The sequence below is a fragment of the Coregonus clupeaformis genome, chromosome 14, assembly GCF_020615455.1.
Source record: "Coregonus clupeaformis isolate EN_2021a chromosome 14, ASM2061545v1, whole genome shotgun sequence".
In the NCBI taxonomy this organism is placed as follows: Eukaryota; Metazoa; Chordata; class Actinopteri; order Salmoniformes; family Salmonidae; genus Coregonus; species Coregonus clupeaformis.
This window is the reverse complement of record NC_059205.1, coordinates 15115434-15132510: the sequence shown is the minus strand read 5'-3', so window position 1 is coordinate 15132510 and position 17077 is coordinate 15115434. Positions and strand designations below refer to the sequence as shown.

The 17077-nt window shown below is 41.2% G+C and overlaps 1 long non-coding RNA gene across 1 annotated transcript; it reads right to left on the bottom strand.

Moving 5' to 3' along the window:
* Window positions 1-448: 448 nt before the first annotated feature.
* LOC121581566 lies at window positions 449-2408 on the bottom strand. The gene is made up of 3 exons (XR_006003224.2): window positions 1672-2408; window positions 1465-1583; window positions 449-1036 (listed from the first exon to the last, which is right to left on the bottom strand). It is a non-coding gene; the product is annotated as an uncharacterized LOC121581566 (long non-coding RNA).
* Window positions 2409-17077: the final 14669 nt, after the last annotated feature.

Genomic DNA, 17077 nt, shown 5'->3' with positions numbered 1-17077 from the left:
AAAAACCCTTGAATGAGTAGGTGTTTTAAAACATTTGACCGGCAGTGTATAGATATAAATATATTTACAAAAAAATATATGTGTAATTGGAAATGATGCAGACAATTACATTGATGGAAGCTATGGTCTATCTGCAATATTAAAGTTGATCTACCCCTAATAATAAAAAATAATAGAATAATGATAATAAATTTAAAAAAGTAATTAAAAAAAGTCTAAGAAGCGGTAGATCTGTTCTATGTGGTCTATTTCTATGCTTCCCGTTCTTAAATTTTACTTTCGGTTTTGTACACCAGCTTCAAACTGCTGAAAATACAATATTTTTAGTTATGGAAAATATATTTCACAGTGGTTTAGATGGTACAATGAATCTCTACACAATGTCTGCTTGTTTTGTCACATAAACTGAAATTAGATGAACTATTAGAATTTTAGCAACCAGGAAATGCGGAGCAATTTCTGCATACTGCACCTTTAAGATCGGAAGGTTAATGTTAATTGTAAATTATACCATTCTGAGGAGTAGCTTAGCAGAGTTTATGTAGGCTTTTTCTTTATTTTCTCTTTTAACCTAGCTGTCAGTGTTCCACCTGTCTCAGCCACGCCTTAATGTTCTTAATCTCATAATCACCCTGCACTGGCTGCATACCTGTGAAATAAAGAATCACAAATAATACTGTCATAAAATCATCATCGCCTAATCAAGGTGAATGTGTTTGTTCATATTAATATGGTGAAGTTGTTCATTAGGCTGTTGTATATGTTGATTAATTAGAGTCGTAGTTATACAGGAATCCATCACCATACCATTTTAAGGTAATGATACAGCATTTGTTTAAATAAACTGGCCAAAGACATGGAAAAGTGTATAGGTTATCTCTTATGTCCTGAAGTGACACATTCAATTTGTATATTATCTCAGCTTCTCGTCTGGCCCACTCCCTCTCCAACATGTTCTTTAACCTGTCAGTAAGTTGCCCGCCAACTGGATTTCCAACCACAGATGGATGAGAGTCAGTGTGGGCAGAAGTGGTTGCTGTAAAAACAAGAATTGTTAAATGCAATGTTAGGGAAACCTAACGTATAAAAAATACAATATAATAATGTTAGGAGAAAGTTAAATGGAGAAAGCTTCACTATGTAGCTTGATAGATACATACTTAGCCTCACTACGTGTTTTGCAAATAAGCAAACACATTTCCAGAGGTGGTCATTAAGATAACTAAAATAAGCTTACACCACCACCTGGATAACTCATACCTCAATAAGTCACAGATTTGGCTAACTCAAGGTTGTGGAAACAGGTCCCAAATGTATAGGTGTAGCCAGTTTTAACCAGCTAATAGATGAATTGAACAAGTGCTATCATAATCATTATTTTTGTGACCCACAAAAAACATCTTACACAAGAGGAAGCTACTGAAAATGCCACCAATGCTGCTGTGTGAAATTATAATGACAGACCTGTCAAAGTTGAAGTAATTTCCCCTCCATTCATCTCCCTTGGTTCCTCCATTTCCTCTTCCCCTTCTTCCCGAGAAGGATGTACCTGTCCTCTGATTCGTCTGATTTCTCCATCCCAACTTGAAATTAATAAATAATTAAATTGCCATTTTAAATGAAGACAGTGGATTATAGTACAAACACAAGTTATCAACAAAGAGACCTTACAATTATTTGCTTGATCCACGCTTCCATCCTGTCTCGCAGATGTCGATCCGTGCCTTCCTTGTTTTGTTCTTCATCCGCATGTTCTTACACTCCCTTTCTTCATTGAGAATTCTCAACAACTCCTCCAACTCACCCTGTACCACCATTGAGCTCTTGGTACTCATCAACAGGAGTGATTGCACTAATGGTGTCATCATCTGCCTTTACATTGCTCTGGATATTTCCTCTATCTTCTCCAGCAGCTCTGTGACATGAGTGCCATCACCCGTGTTCTTATTGTTGAGAACATGATACCTGTTCCCACATTTCTCAACAAGCCACTGGAGAGCCTTCCCTTCACTTTCAATGTGCTGCTCAATGGTTATGTCTTCTTCTAGCCATTCTCCCCAGGTAAACAGCACAATAGTGTGTGTCCAGACTCCCTCTCCAAACATAGCCATGTTCTCATGTATGTTCTGTTTTTGTTCTTCGGTGAATGGCGTGTCTGCAGGGACCACCAGGAGGACGGCATGGGGTGCCGGAGACTACAGAGACACTCCTTTCAAGATCTCATCTTTGACCTTGTCAGGTGGGCTGGTGTATCTACCACAGTGACTTGCCTCCCAGCCACCTCACCAGTACGTCTTGTACATGTCTTAGTTTGTCTTCCAGGACCAAACTCTTCTGTGTCTAAGATGGTGTTTGCTGCAGAACTTTTTCCTGCAAAGACCCAACTCAGCTGTAGAATTTTTGCAGCACAACCTAGATAGATAAAAGGGTTCTTATCAGTTAATCGTTAGTATTATATGTTTGATACACATGGGTATATCCATATTACTTTACATTAAAGGGGCAGTGCAATCAAAAACTAGATTTTCTAGTTTAAAAAAAAGGATATTTCCACATTATGAGGTCGAAATAACACTCTGAAATGGTGATAATTATGATAAAGAGCTTTTGGAGAAAAAAAATGCCTGGAATTTCAGCCTGCTCTGGTGGGATGGAGTTTTTGTCCCACAGCATTACATCCAGGGGTTGGAACCAGTTCAGGGAACAGAACCGAAAACTGGAAAATAACAAAGATATTTAGGAACAGAAACAGAACCGGGAACCAGGCAATTCTTTCTAGTCCAACAAAAAAACGCAACAAAGTGCCTATGCAAAGCCCTCACTGTCACTCTGAAAATGATTCCAGTATCTGCCCGCAAGCTGAACATCTTTGCCAGTGTATGTGCGTGTTTAGGCTGCCTCCCTTCCGAAGCATAGGCTACTGTATTGACGTTACAAGCATGATTCAGAAGATAGGGAGAGAGATTTTGTATTAGCTAGAGAAGAACGGATTAATTATTTCAATGCTAGTTAACCTTTTACTGCAGCGGGCTAAATCAGGGTCACACAGTTGAAGTCGGAAGTTTACATACACTTAGGTTGGAGTCATTAAAAACTCGTTTTTCAACCACTCCACAAATTTCTTGTTTACAAACTATAGTTTTGGCAAGTCGGTTAGGACATCTACTTTGTGCATGACACAAGTATTTTTCCAACAATTGTTTACAGACAGATTATTTCACTTATAATAATATAATAATAATAATCACTGTTTCACAATTCCAGTGGGTCAGAAGTGTTGACTGTAGCTTTAAACAGCTTGGAAAATTCCAGAAAATTATGTCATGGCTTTAGAAGCTTCTGATAGGCTAATTGACATCATTTGAGTCAATTGGAGGTGTACCTGTGGATGTATTTCAAGGCATACCTTCAAACTCAGTGCCTCTTTGCTTGACATCATGGGAAAATCAAAAGAAATCAGCCAATTGTAGACCTCCACAAGTCTGGTTCATCCTTGGGAGCATTTTCCAAACGCTGGAAGGTACCATGTTCATCTGTACAAACAATAGTACGCAAGTATAAAAACCATGGGACAGCGCAGCCATCATACCGCTCAGGAAGGAGACGCGTTCTGTCTCCTAGAGATTAACGTACTTTGGTGCGAAAAGTGCAAATCAATCGCAGAACAACAGCAAAGGACCTTGTGAAGTCCTATATTGACATAACCTGAAAGGCAGCTCAGCAAGGCCACTGCTCCAAAACCGCCATAAAAAAGCCAGACTACGGTTTGCAACTGCACATGGGGACAAATATCGTACTTTTTGGAGAAATGTCCTCTGGTCTGATGAAACAAAAATAGAACTGTTTGGCCATAATGACCATCGTTATGTTTGGAGGAAAAAGGGGTTTGCTTGCAAGCCGAAGAACACCATCCCAACCGTGAAGCATTTGGGTGCCAGCATCATGCTGTGGGGGTGCTTTATTGCAGGAGGGACTGGTGCACTTCACAAAATAGATTGCATTATGAGGAAGGAAAATGATGTGGATATATTGAAGCAACATCTCAAGACATCAGTCAGGAAGTTAAAGCTTGGTCGCAAATGGGTCTTCCAAATGGACAATGACCCCAAGCACACTTCCAAAGTCGTGGCAAAATGGCTTAATGACAACAAAGTCAAGGTATTGGAGTGGCCATCACAAAGCCCTGACCTCAATCCTATAGAAAATGTGTGGGCAGAACTGAAAAAGCGTGAGCGAGCAAGGAGGCCTACAAACCTGACTCAGTTACACCTGCTCTGTCAGGAGGAATGGGCCAAAATTCACCCAACTTATTGTGGGAAGCCTGTGGAAGGCTACCTGAAATGTTTGACCAAAGTTAAACAATTTAAAGGCAATGCTACCAAATACTAATTGAGTGTATGTAAACTTCTGACCCACTGGGAATGTTATGAAAGAAATAAAAGCAGAAATAAATAATTATCTCTACTATTATTCTGACATTTCACATTCTTAAAATAAAGTGGTGATCCTAACTGACCTAAGACAGGGAATTTTTACTAGGATTAAATGTCAGGAATTGTGAAAAACTGAGTTTAAATGTATTTGGCTAAGGTGTATGTAAACTTCCGACTTCAACTGTAGTGTTTCTTTGTAGTCTTAAATCTACTTTGAAAAAAAGTATACACCTCACACACATGGTTATGGGCAAATGTTCCCTTTCATTTTTACGTCACTGAGAAAATGTCAGGTCTGCTGAGTGCAATCTTGAATGTAGTGAAAATTCTGTTCAACTTTCGGCACGCGTTTACTGTACACTCTGAGGCTGTACCCGCTTTAAGTACATTTTAACAGTGGTTAAGTAGGCTACTGTGGCTATTTGATCATAATGTAGGCTTACCAGAGTGGCCTACCATCAAAAACAATGGAGAAAATGCATCCCATAACATTTTAACATGGAAATAGTTGTTCAGCCTACAGTAGCAGCAAATGTGTGGTGTTTAATGTAGGCCTACATTCCATGAAACGTTTGGAAAAAAAACATGCAGGGCTTGACATTACCCTCTTAAGAATCGGACACTTTTTTTTCAAATTTTCGCCTAAAATGACATACCCAAATCTAACAGCCTGTAGCTCAGCACCTGAAGCAAGGATATGCATATTATTGATACCATTTGAAAGAAAACACTTTGAAGTTTGTGGAAATGTGAAATTAATGTAGGATAATATAACTCATTAGATCTGGTAAAAGATAATACAAACAAAAAAACATGCACTTTTTGTTTTGTTTTGTTTTTTATCATCTTTGAAATGCAAGACAAAGGCCACAATATAATATTGCAGTTTAGGCGCAATGTAGAGGCGCAGTGTGTGTGCAAAGTTTCAGATTGATCCAGTGAAGCATTGCAATACTGGACTATTTTGTATCAAGTCTGCCCAAATGTGCCGAATTGGTCAATTGATGCATTTTCAAGTACATAACAATAGAGAACATACAAAAATGATATGGTAATACAAAATGTAAGTTTACACACTCCCAGGAATGTCATACATGATGGCTCATTAGCTTATACACTAACTTTCACACATCTAGACGGTCGGGTGGGGTGGGTGTGGAGCCAGAGACAGCAGGGGTTCAAACTGTAGAACCCAGTTCCTACATTTGAATATAAAAATGGATTTTATCAAACAAAACTATGCTACATTTTATCTCTGGGACCCTTAGGATGACAAATCAGAGCAAGATTACTGAATGTAAGTACATTATTTACCTTCAGAGGTGAATGTATCTAACCAGTTGCCGTGATAAGTTTTTTGTTGTTGTGCACTCTCCTCAAACAACAGCATGGTATTTTGTCACTGTAATAGCTACTGTTAATTGGACAGTGCAGTTAGATTAACAAGAATTTAAGCTTTCTGCCCATATAAGACATGTCTATGTCCTGGAAAGTTTGCTGTTACTTACAATAGTCATGCTAATCACATTAGCGCACATTAGTTCAACCGTCCCGTATACGGGACACCGATCCTGTAGAGGTTAACCTGTTTATCAACTTGTTGTTTCAGACAAGGAGGTGACTGAAAATGTTGCTGTGATGTTTGATGCAAGAAACCACTTTACAAAATACAGAGGATCAGGAAAATTATGCTACCCTCTGCCTATTGGCTGCTTAGCTTATTCAAGCCTGTCTTAAAATAGAACACTGCCCCTTTAAGACAAAAAAAAGATATTTACCTGACTCACTTTCCAAAAATGTCTGGAAATGCACACATGTTATTCTGTTGTAGGAAGCAATCACTCCCTCATTATTGACTACACATTATCTATAACTGGGCTAATAACTCACTAACTAGCAAAGGATATGAACAAATGTACAAATGTGCACACGTGGCTACATGTAGCTCTCGCGTTGATCTCAAAACAAGCACATATACTCACGACCGCTCATGCTGTAGTAAAGACAATCCAGTTCAAAGTGAATGGTACAGATCCATATATGGCAATGGTCTATTTGCATTTTAGCCTACTGCAGCTTTGATTGGTTGTGGCGCACCGGTCTGTGTAGAGTATGGGCCTGAGTCATGCCTGTCAATGCAATAGAATCCTACTCCGATGCGTTCTGCCTACAACAAAATCTCTTGCATAGTTAGTTTTGTTTCAGTATGTTGCATTGAAAGTGGCTAATATTGCGTTGATTCGATCACAATTTCCACAGTAAAGGGAAACGTTGATAGTGTTAACTAACAGGGAAAACTCTAGAAATTTGAGTGAAGTTCAATCTAGTGCTTCTCTGCGCAGGCTGATATATCTTTTGCGTGGCAGTTCTGGGAAGCTGCGCGCCAGCGAATGTGTGCATCTTAGAGGGAACATCGGTTATGGGCTTAAAAAAAAGAAGATACCTGTACAATGTCAGATATAGAGTTGAAATGCTCAAAGGACATTCACATTTCCTCCATAGAAGCTGCTTCCTCCTCAACCCTCTCTTGCTCTCTCCCCACCCACATAATTTCATAGGCTACACCTGTCTGTCCATCAAGCATGTTTTATTTATTTTATTTTATTTCACCTTTATTTAACCAGGTAAGCCAGTTGAGAACAAGTTCTCATTCACAACTGCGACCTGGCCAAGATAAAGCAAAGCAGTGCGATAAAAACAACAACAACACAGAGTTACATATGGAATAAACAAAACGTACAGTCAATAACACAATAGAAAATCTATATACAGTGTGTGCAAATGTAGTAAGTTATGGAGATAAGGCAATAAATAGTCCATAGTGCAAAATAATTACAATTTAGTATTAACACTGGCGTGGTAGATGTGCAGAAGATGGTGTGCAAATAGAGATACTGGGGTGCAAATTAGAAAAATAAATAACAATATAAATAACAATATGGGGATGAGGTAGTTGGGCGGGCTAATTACAGATGGGCTGTGTACAGGTGCAGTGATCGGAAAGCTGGTCTGACAACTGATGCTTAAAGTAAGTGAGGGAGATAAGTGTCTCCAGCTTCAGAGATTTTTGCTGTTCGTTCCAGTCATTTGCAGCAGAAAACTGGAAGGAATGGCGGCAAAAGGAGGTGTTGGCTTTGGGGATGACCAGTGAGATATACCTGCTGGAACGCATACTACGGGTGGGTGTTGCTATGGTGACCAATGATCTAAGATAAGGCGGGGATTTGCCTAGAAGTGATTTATAGATGACCTGGAGCCAGTGGGTTTGGCGACGAATATGTAGTGAGGGCAAGCCAACGAAAGCGTACAGGTCACAATGGTGGGTAGTATATGGGGATTTGGTGACAAAACAGATGGCACTGTGATAGATTACATCCAATTTGCTGTTGGAAGCTATTTTGTAAATGACATCGCCGAAGTCAAGGATCGGTAGGATAGTCAGTTTAACAAGGGCATGTTTGGCAGCATGAGTGAAGGAGGCTTTGCTGCGAAATAGGAAGCCGATTCTAGATTTAACTTTGGATTGGAGATGCTTAATGTGAGTCTGGAAGGATAGTTTACAGTCTAACCAGACACCTAGGTATATGTAGTTGTCCACATACTCTAGGTCAGACCCGTCGAGAGTAATGATTCTAGTCGGGTGGGCGTGTGCCAGCAGCGTTCGATTGAAGAGCGTGCATTTAGTTTTACTAGTGTTTAAGAGCAGTTGGAGGCCACGGAAGGAGTGTTGTATGGCATTGAAGCTCGTTTGGAGGTTTGTTAACACAGTGTCCAATGAAGGGCCAGATGTATACAAAATGGTGTCGTCTGCGTAGAGGTGGATCTGAGAGTCGCCAGCAGCAAGAGCGAAATCATTGATATACACAGAGAATAGAGTCGGCTCGAGAATTGAACCCTGTGGCTCCCCAATAGAGACTGCCATAGGTCCAGACAACAGGCCCTCCGATTTGACACATTGAACTCTATCTGAGAAGTAGTTGGTGAACCAGGCGAGGCAGTCATTTGAGAAACCAAGGCTATTTAGTCTGCCAATAAGAATGCAGTGATTGACACAGTCGATGAAGATGGCTGCACAGTACTGTCTTTTATCGATTGCGGTTATTATATCGTTTAGGACCTTGAGCATGGCTGAGGTGCACCCATGACCAGCTCGGAAACCAGATTGCATAGCGGAGAAGGTACGGTGGGATTCGAAATGGTCGGTGATCTGTTTGTTAAGTTGGCTTTCAAAAACTTTCGAAAGGCAGGGCAGGATGGATATAGGTCTGTAACAGTTTGGATCTAAAATGTCACCCCCTTTGAAGAGGGGGATGACCACGGCAGCTTTCCAATCTCTGGGGATCTCAGCCGATATGAAAGAGAGGTTGAACAGGCTAGTAATAGGGGTTGCGACAATTTCTGTGGCTAATTTGAGAAATAAAGGGTCCAGATTGTCTAGCTCAGCTAATTTGTAGGGGTCCAGATTTAGCAGCTCTTTCAGGACATCAGCTATCTGAATTTGGTTGAAGGAGAAGCGGGGGGTTCAGAGCTGGTGGCCGGGGTAGGGCTAACCAGGTGGCAAGCATGGCCAGCTGTAGCAAAATGCTTATTGAAATTCTCGATTATCGTAGATTTATCGGTGGTGACAGTGTTTCCTAGCCTCAGTGCAGTGGATAGCTGGGAGGAGGTTCTCTTATTATCCATGGACTTTACAGTGTCCCAAAACTTTTTGGAGTTAGTGCTACAGGATGCACATTTCTGTTTGAAAAAGCTAGCCTTTGCTTTCCTAACTGATTGTGTATATTGGTTCCTGACTTCCCTGAAAAGTTGCATATCGCGGGGGCTGTTCGATGCTAATGCAGTACGCCACAGGATGTTTTTTGCTGGTCAAGGGCAGTTAAGTCTGGAGTGAACCAGGGGCTATATCTGTTCTTAGTTCTGCATTTTTTGAATGGGGCATGCTTATTTAAGATGGAGAGGAAAGCACTTTTGAAGAACATCTAGGCATCCTCTACTGACGGAATGAGGTCAATATCCATCCAGGATACCAGGGCCAGGTCAATTAGAAAGGCCTGCTTGGTGAAGTGTTTTAGGGAGCGTTTGACAGTGATGAGGGGTGGTCGTTTGACCACGGACCCATTACGGACGCAGGCAATGAGGCAGTGATCGCTGAGATCCTGGTTGAAGACAGCGAAGGTGTATTTAGAGGGACATTTTACCACATGTAAACAACTAGCTTGCCTGCTCTATCCGCACTGATTGGTGAAGTCATTTAATGAGCTAAATGTAAAAAAAAAAATGATTTCACAGGTTTAAAAAGTAACAGAAAGGAATGATATAAACTGCTACTTTCTTTTGGATCAAACCAGTTCAGAACTATATTTTGCTGGTCGGAACAATGGAACGGAAATAAAAAATAGTGCTTCTGTTCAGAACGAAACAGTTGGAAAATGATGTTGGTTCCAACCCCTGATGACATCACAATTTGATCTGATTATTCTGACCAATGACCAGTCATCTTTTATTTGCTTATGTATCCTCCTAATTTGAAGGGGTAATCGGGGTAGGCTCTAGAGTATAGACTCTGGACGATCCTCTCCGCCATTGAGGGCTGTGTGTGTAAATATATTCACATTTGTATCAACACGCCCACACGATCAACTGAGCATTTCAAAGGCAAAAGAAGGCTCAGGAAAATAAATTATAATAAACACGCACTGTGATTTATTGGACAGTGATGATTTTAAAATTAAATGTTAAAGACTATGGGGGCTTTAAGTACTGTGGTTCTTACTTTACATACATTTTATGGAGTGGCTGCGTTTCTGAGGCCGGTAAACATTTTGCACGTGTTAGCATGTGCTATGCAAAAACCGTACACAATATTCAACATTCCAAAAGGTGGACTAATAAAGAAAATACCAAAATATCGTTTTTGAGTGGATTTTCCCTTGAATTTTAAGCCTAGTAATGACTGACTGAACAATCACACCTTGTTAATACACATGGTTGTTGATATCTCAAAAGAGACATTTAGTTGGCTACTGTTTAAGGGACAAACCTTTGAGAAGTGCTTTCAGTGTTTTTCTTTGCTCCTGTGCTTTCAAGGACGTCTCTTGTGCTCTTTCTTCCATGTCCTTTTTCTTCATCTCCACTTCCTGTAATTGTGAGCTCTCAATTTGAAATTGGCTGCTCCTTTTTCCGACCACCATCTCCTCTATCTTCTCCAGCAGCTCTGTGACCTGAGTGCCATCACCCCTATCCTTGTTACTGACAACATGATACCTGTTCCCCCATTTCTCAATAAGCCACTCCCATTCACTCTCAATTAATTCCTTGATGTTTGTATCTCCCAGACATACTCCCCAGGTAAACAGCACAATAGTGTGACTCCACACTCGATCACCAACGAGCCCAAGGTGTTCCTCCACCGCTCTTTGTAGGAAATTGGGAACGATAAGTCCACCTCAACAACACACATGAAAGCATGGGGTCCAGGGGAACATAGAGAGACACTGTGCTGCAGTCCACATTTTACAAGCTCACTGGTATCACGCAAACAAAACTCTCTCCACCAGCCAGGACTGTCAACCAGAGTGATCCTCCTCCCACTGATGTTCCCCTCTTTAATCTCACATGGGGCAGTGCTTCTGGCAGCATCGAAAGCCTCTCTGCCTAGAATAATGTTTCTGACTGAACTCTTACCAGCCCGGTTTGAACCCAGCAACACAGCCCTCAGCTCTGAAAGAGAGAGAGAAAAAAAACTTGCCACTCCCATACTAAAGAAATAATGTAAATAAATCACTTTTGGCTCATGGAAGCTAATACTGTCAGTCTCTTGAGGCTGTCCTTCCAAATCTCACCTTGTTGATTTGACTATTGGGCGGGCTCTCTGGGTGGCCTTTTAACACTTTAATTTAATTGGCTCTGAGTAAATTATGTTTTAAGAAAAATTCCCTCAGGAGATGTATTTCCTTTTTGTTTTTCCTTGATTGGTCGGTGCCTCTTTTCTTACCTTGTCGGACAACATTTAAGTATCCTATGCATTGTTTAATTGTTGTATGTTATATAAGCTAGCTTGTTGCAAGTCAGACAAATATGTAGAAACACCACCTCATTTGGAGCTTCACCCATGCAAAATATTTGTGGGCAACGCGTCACTAGTTTCCATCTAGACTCCACTGTACTCGACTGCTCCACCGTACTTCACCACATCGTATTCCAGCCCTAGTATCTTCCTGCTGAAAACTTCCCCATGCTTACGAACAACCTGACCAAAGCTTGTGCATCCGAAGCTAGTAGCTACATTGTTTGTGTAATGTATAATGCTAGCAAATTTTCTAAACCAATGTTTATTGGTGCATTTACAAACATAATCCTTTAAAGGGCACGTAGCAGCTATTTGTCAATGCCAGAAATGCATATAATAGTAACTTAGAGCACCCCAACAATACATTCCCAAATTACAAACTCTTAGCTATATTTTTATAATACTTTAATATTGTTCTAAAAGTTGGATTTGGGTTTGAGGGTGGATTGTGGATTTTGCTCAATGGGAAAGTATATTTCTGTAGCTTGCCGCATGAGTTGTTTTTTGGGAGCCGCTGGCTGTCTGCACCTTGGCTCATTGGATGGTGTCTGTGGCGCGGGGGGAAGTTTTCTATAGAGCCTGCCTTCAGGCTAAATTGAAATGTGATGCTTTGCTCATGGATCTGATCACGTACCTGGGGTAATTTTGGAGAAGTCCCGGAGACAGGCTTCTTTGGATGGGTGGATTGTGGATTTTGTTAGATGGGAAAGTTATTTTTTAAATCTTAGGATCAATGTTGTCACAGTTGCTTCTTGTTGAAGAGGCATCAGCTAACGTTAGTTAACAGTCTTCGTGGTTTTTATTTGTGGGGAGCATAAATTGTACAATTGAAAACGAACAAATAATTTTTCAAGTTCGTTCATATACAGCACCAACTACATAAATATTTGATACGGTCAATTATCTGGTATCTGGACTTTAAATAGATTTTTAGGATGCTAAAATAAGATCTGCTGAGTCTAACCGTAGAAGTTAAATGAAGAAAAGTGGGTATTGCCCTAATTCATGATGCAATTCAAATCCCCATTAACCCTTGAATTCCTGCACTTGGATTGATATTACAGAAGTGAACATTCTGCCTGTTCTGGGAATGTTTATTTTTAGATCGCAGGGAGGTTCTGAGAATGTTTTACTCTGGTTCTTTTAAAGTTTCCCTGGGAGCTTTTATTAACGCTCTGAGAATGGAAATTATAGGCTATTTGGAGGTTTTTGAATAACTTCCTTAAAATGTTCGCTGAATGTTTCAATAAGACTATTAATAACACTAATAGATTATTTTGGGTTAACTTTTCTGAACTCCAAGCAGATAGGACATATTGAAATTCATTTCCTTAGGCATTAAGGATGCAAACACATAAATGTTTTATTGTGACATTCGAACGTATAATCCTCTATCCATGGAATTAGTCCACTATGCTACCAGGATAGAGCTAGCATGCCATGTTTTTTACGCATACAAAGCTGTTCATTTTAGTCTATTCAAACAGACCCAATTTCAAAGGAAACAAACACTCATTAAGTTCAGGTGTGGCCAATTAGTGGGAGCAGCCAACACAACTGAACAAGATGGAGAGTTTTTGTTGATGCTGAGAACGGAATGTATATGTTTTTAAATAACATTCTTAGATCGTTCTCTGAACATTACTAAAGTTTTGTTGTGGTTTTTATGGAACGTTTTCTTCACGTTCTGAGAATGGAATGTATGTTTTTAAATAACACTCTTAGAATGTTCTCTGAACATTGAACACTATCTGAGAAGTAGTTGGTGAACCAGGCGAGGCAGTCATTTGAGAAACCAAGGCTATTTAGTCTGCCAATAAGAATGCAGTGATTGACAGAGTCAAAAGCTTTGACCAGGTCGATGAAGACAGCTGCACAGTACTGTCTTTTATCGATTGCGGTTATTATATTGTTTAGGACCTTGAGCATGGCTGAGGTGCACCCATGACCAGCTCGGAAACCAGATTGCATAGCGGAGAAGGTACGGTGGGATTCGAAATGGTCGGTGATCTGTTTGTTAAGTTGGCTTTCAAAAACTTTCGAAAGGCAGGGCAGGATGGATATAGGTCTGTAACAGTTTGGATCTAGAGTGTCACCCCCTTTGAAGAGGGGGATGGCCGCGGCAGCTTTCCAATCTCTGGGGATCTCAGACGATATGAAAGAGAGGTTGAACAGGCTTGTAATAGGGGTTGCGACAATTTCTGTGGCTAATTTTAGAAATAAAGGGTCCAGATTGTCTAGCCCAGCTAATTTGTAGGGGTCCAGATTTAGCAGCTCTTTCAGGACATCAGCTATCTGAATTTGGGTGAAGGAGAAGTTGGGGGGTGCAGAGCTGGTGGCCAGTGTAGGGGTAGCCAGGTGGAAAGCATGGCCAGCCGTAGCAAAATGCTTGTTGAAATCTTTGATTATCGTAGATTTATCAGTAGTGACAGTGTTTCCTAGCCTCAGTGCAGTGGGCAGCTGGGAGGAGGTGCTCTTATTCTCCATGGACTTTACAGTGTCCCAAAACTTTTTGGAGTTAGTGCTACAGGATGCAAATTTCTGTTTGAAAAGGTTAGCCTTTACTTTCCTAACTGATTGTGTATATTGGTTCCTGACTTCCCTGAAAAGTTGCATATCGCGGGGGATGTTCGATGCTAATGCAGTACGCCACAGGATGTTTTTGTGCTGGTCAAGGGCAGTTAAGTCTGGGGTGAACCAGGGGCTATATCTTTTCTTAGTTCTGAATGGGGCATGCTTATTTAAGATGGAGAGGAAAGCACTTTTAAAGAACATCTAGGCATCCTCTACTGATGGAATGATGTCAATATCCATCCAGGATACCCGGGCCAGGTCAATTAGAAAGGCCTGCTCGCTGAAGTGTTTTAGGGAGCGTTTGACAGTGATGAGGGGTGGTCGTTTGACCGCAGACCAATTACGGACGCAGGCAATGAGGCAGTGTTCGCTGAGATCCTGGTTGAAGACAGCGGAGGTGTATTTAGAGGGTAAATTAGTCAGGATGATATCTACGAGGGTGCCCATGTTAACGGATTTAGAGTTGTACCTGGTAGGTTCCTTGATAATTTGTGTGAGATTGATGGCATCTAGTTTAGATTGTAGGACTTTAAATATAACTGTTACGGTCTCCCCTCGGGTGTAGTTCGTCTGAGGAGGAGAGGTAAATGCCTGTGCACACAAGATAAACTAGATGGATGGGGAAGAAATGTGGGGTGTAATTAACTAAAATAACCAGATCTCAAGGTTAGCCCTCGGGGGACGTTTAGTAAGGTACTTAAACAAAATATACAACACCCATAAAGAAACAGTAATGAAACAAAACTCAATCAAACAAACCAGGGAGGGTAAGAGAAGGGAATATTTGGGAACGGGGTCCAATTAATGAAAATAAACAAAAGGTCCCTCCTCTTCTACACACCTAAACCTTCCTATCACACTAACCCACTTTCCTGCCTGTTTACCAAAAAATACAGGGGTGACACCCGCCCGGCTAACCTAGTGTATAAATCTACGTGGGAATGTACACCCATGGGCAGATCTACCTTTCCCTTCTCCTGGACCTAGGTAGGGTGGAGTACATCAGGAGGACAGGCTGGAACACAAACAAAGATAAATTAACACAACCAATAGCCAAACAACAAGTGTCCTCTCCCCCCTTCTTCGAGCTCACACGGCAAACAGGTATACTCTCATCAATCAGCCACAGCTGCCAGGACTGCGGACCGAAGCCACGCCCACCATCGTCAGCCGCAACTCAGCACACCTGTAATGCCCAGAACACACTACACAGGAAAATGGGGAGAAAGAAAAACACGTCACACGTAACAATAACCATGAGGAAACCTGTAGGAAACATTATGCTGAAGTACTGAAATTCCCACTAAATGTAACCATGTTTGAACTATTAGCAAATGTTATGTTCAAGTAATGAAATACCTAGGAAAATAACGTTTTTTTGTCAAGTTACTTAAATGTGCTGAGAATGTTCCAAAGCCAAGCAACTATCCTGCACCATTCCCAGAAAGTTGTGGGAAGGTTTTATGCAAAATAACCATAGGACAACCACACTCTTACCAAGCTCTAAGAAACATATGGTTCTCAGAATGTTACATGCTAGCTAGGATTGATATGATTTGGCAGCAGTTGCCTCGAAGTTAGAGAAGCGGACCAACATCTGGAGGATTGCCGGTTCGAATCCCACTGCTGAAGAGGACAAACATTTGGTGGGAGTGTGCCAGCAACTGGAGGGTTGCTGGCATCAATGTCTCAGGTGCCAATACCGCTGATGTTCCCTTAAGCAAGTTACTTAACCCCCTAATCTGCTCATTGGGCACTGTACTGTGGCTGCCATCTGCTCCAGCCTCTCCAACCTAATGTGTGTATATTGGGGGGGGGTTGCATAAAAAGCAGAAGACATATTTCCATCCTGTATGGACTAATAAAGTATACAGTGGGGAAAAAAGGATTTAGTCAGCCACCAATTGTGCAAGTTCTCCCACTTAAAAAGATGAGAGAGGCCTGTAATTTTCATCATAGGTACACGTCAACTATGACAGACAAATTGAGGAAAGAAAATCCAGAAAATCACATTGTAGGATTTTTTATGAATTTATTTGCAAATTATGGTGGAAAATAAGTATTTGGTCACCTACAAACAAGCAAGATTTCTGGCTCTCACAGACCTGTAACTTCTTCTTTAAGAGGCTCCTCTGTCCTCCACTCGTTACCTGTATTTATGGCACCTGTTTGAACTTGTTATCAGTATAAAAGACACCTGTCCACAACCTCAAACAGTCACACTCCAAACTCCACTATGGCCAAGACCAAAGAGCTGTCAAAGGACACCAGAAACAAAATTGTAGACCTGCACCAGGCCGGGAAGACTGAATCTGCAATAGGTAAGCAGCTTGGTTTGAAGAAATCAACTGTGGCAGCAATTATTAGGAAATGGAAGACATACAAGACCACTGATAATCTCCCTCGATCTGGGGCTCCACGCAAGATCTCACCCTGTGGGGTCAAAATTATCACAAGAACGGTGAGCAAAAATCCCAGAACCACACGGGGGGACCTAGTGAATGACCTGCAGAGAGCTGGGACCAAAGTAACAAAGCCTACCATAAGTAGCACACTACGCAGCCAGGGACTCAAATCAGATGTGTCCCCCTGCTTAAGCCAGTACATGTCCAGGTCCGTCTGAATATTGCTAGAGTGCATTTGGATGATCCAGAAGAGGATTGGGAGAATGTCATATGGTCAGGTGAAACCAAAATATAACTTTTTGGTAAAAACTCAACTCGTCGTGTTTGGAGGACAAAGAATACTGAGTTGCATCCAAAGAACACCATACCTACTGTGAAGCATGGGGGTGGAAACATCATGCTTTGGGGCTGTTTTTCTGCAAAGGGACCAGGACGACTGATCCGTGTAAAGGAAAGAATGAATGGGGCCATGTATCGTGAGATTTTGAGTGAAAACCTCCTTCCATCAGCAAGGGCATTGAAGATGAAACGTGGCTGGGTCTTTCAGCATGACAATGATCCCAAACACACCGCCCGGGCAACGAAGGAGTGGCTTC